Consider the following 2,807-nt stretch of genomic DNA (forward strand, 5'->3'; position numbering starts at 1 on the left):
TAAAGATATGCAAGAGGCAAAGAAATCTATGAAGGAAAAAGGTATTAAAGTTGAGGATATTAAAATTTTACCTCCTATTGAAGAAATACATGGGCTTAATACACCACTGTTGCCTAAGGTGGTAGAGGTAAATTCTCTTATGAAGTTCAATGATAATGGCAATCCTCACAATATGCATCCTAGTCAATGCCTTTATGAGTTTGAAAATTATATTAGACAAGATCACTTCAATGCAAATGTTATGAAACAACTGAAATACAATTCTGATATGATTGCTCGCTTGAGTGACTTGTTATTTAGAATATCAAATGATGTTAGAGGTGTTGGAAAGCATGCTTCTATGGTTCAAACTCAGTTAGAACAAGTTGCTAAATCTCAAAGAGAATTGCTTGATGAAATGAACAATAATATGCATGACTTTGCTGTTAGAGTAGCAACTAGAGGAGGTAAAATGACTCAGGAACCACTTTATCCTGAGGGACACCCAAAAAGAATTTAACAAGATTCACAAAGAGCCAACACTAGTGCACCTAGTTCTTCTAAAAAGAAAAAGGAAAAGAAAAATGATAGGACTTTGCGTGCTCCTAGTGAACCTGAAATAGAGAAACCTCCTGACATAGATAATGAAGTTTCTATCTCTGATGTTAAAACTAAGTCTGGTAAGGAACACTCACCTAGTGATAATGAAAAAGATAATGCTGATGTTCATGAAGACACTCAACCAAATAATAAAGTACCAAACAACGATGTTGAGATAGAACCACCTATTGATCTTGATAACCCACAACCTAAGAATAAAAGGTATGATAAAAGAGACTTCATTGATAGAAAACATGGTAAAGAAAGAGAACTGTGGGTTCAAAAACCTATGCCTTTTCCACCTAAGTCAACTAAAAAGAACGATGATGAAGAATTTGAATGCTTTGCTGAAATGCCGAGGCCATTCTTTTTGCGTACTCGCTTGACTGATATCCTGAAAATGCCTCCTTATGCAAAGTATATGAAAGACATCATCACAAATAAGAGAAAAATACCGGAAGTTGAAATATCCACTATGCTTGATAATTATACTTTTAAAGATGGAGTACCTAAAAAGTTTGGAGATCCGGGAATACCAACCATACCTTGCTGCATCAAAAAGAATTATGTGAAAACTGCTTTGTGTGATTTAGGAGCTGGTGTTAGTGAATTTGAATAAACTCACAACTACTGAAATATCTTTGCAAATGGATGATAAATCAACTGCCATACCTATCGGTATCTGTGAGGATGTGCCCGTTGTTGTTGTTGCTAATGTTACTATTTAGACTGACTTTGTTATACTTTAGATGCCCGAGGACGACAACATGTCGATTATCCTTGGTAGACCCTTCTTGAATACTGCAGGGGCTGTTATTGATTGCAATAAAAGCAAGGTCACTTTTCATATCAATGGTAATGAGCATATGGTGCACTTTCCGAAGAAACAATTCCAAGTGAATGGTATTAATGTTATTGAAAAATCTCCGACAATCACTATTGAAAGTTTTCAAATACCTCTACCTACTGTCAAAAAGAAATATGAAATGCTTATTGTTGGGGACATTCATATCCCCATTGAGGTAACTTAGTGATTTACGAAAGTTCTTCGGTTTCATGCTAATCAAAAGTGGTTGTTAATAAGACTTGATCAACCTTATTAATGGATCATTTTTTAACGATATGAAGTTGCTGAATTTAGTAAGCACTACTTTCTGTCCCTACTTTTTATTCTCTGTTTTTATTAGTTAAATAAAATAAAATGTCATGTTTTGTCTGTTTTCTGATTTTCCCGTGCAATAAAAAATGGCCCAAAAATAAAAGTTCTCATAATGCCCTGAAAATTTAATACAATTTTTTTCTTCTGAATATTTAATATTTTTTGTGCAAATAACATCAGAGGGAGGTGCACCAGGTGGGAACAACCCACGTGGGCGCACCTTGGTGGGTTGTGGGTCCCATGTGGGCCCCTCACTTATCTCTTTACACCACATCATCACCTACCTCCAGAAAAAAAATCTCCATTTCTCACTCTCCCGTGTTCTTGCCCTCAAGCCCGCAGATTTCGATCTCTTTGCTCGAAGCTCTGTTTCCGAAACTGTTTCGGGGGATTGTTGCTTGGTATGTGACTCCACCGTTTGTCCAATTAATTTTTGTTTTAGTGGTTTATATTTTGAATAATTAGCTACTCTTGGTGCTGCTATAGATGAGCTTGCATGTTGAATTCTTAGTGTTCTAAGTAGTTTGAATGCTTGCTATGGCCTCTTTGTATTCCTATGAGTAGTTGGTATCATTTTTGTGAAGTTTTGTTGAGAAAACTTTGTGGGCTAATAAATTTCAGAATTTTGTTCATAGGAAAACCATGAATATCTTTAGGAAGTTTGGCTCCAAGAAGAACTCCAAGGGTGTTATTGGGGAGTCATCTGATAGTGATCTCCATCCTCGGAGGTTGGCGGAGGTACGGCCATGTGAATGGCCGCACACCCTGTTCCTGGAAGAGGATGGAATCCTTCATGGGTTCATGTAATATGCTGCTAATGCCGGTCTCACCGACTTCATCACAGATGAGTGTGAACAACACCAAATTCTCATAAACATTTTTGTTTAGAGCTTTACTTTCCTGCCTAGGAATAATCCTCCTGAAGTTAGCTTTGATTTATATGCTAAAAACCATCAGATACCACTTACTGAATTTTGTGACATATGCATGATCCCTTCTGATGGGAGCTTAGCCGAGCCTAGACCGGCTGGGTTCGAGGCCTTTTATCGCACTTTGACAGTGGGAGATG

The sequence above is a fragment of the Triticum urartu genome, chromosome 7 (assembly GCF_003073215.2).
Source record: "Triticum urartu cultivar G1812 chromosome 7, Tu2.1, whole genome shotgun sequence".
NCBI classification, from domain to species: domain Eukaryota; kingdom Viridiplantae; phylum Streptophyta; class Magnoliopsida; order Poales; family Poaceae; genus Triticum; species Triticum urartu.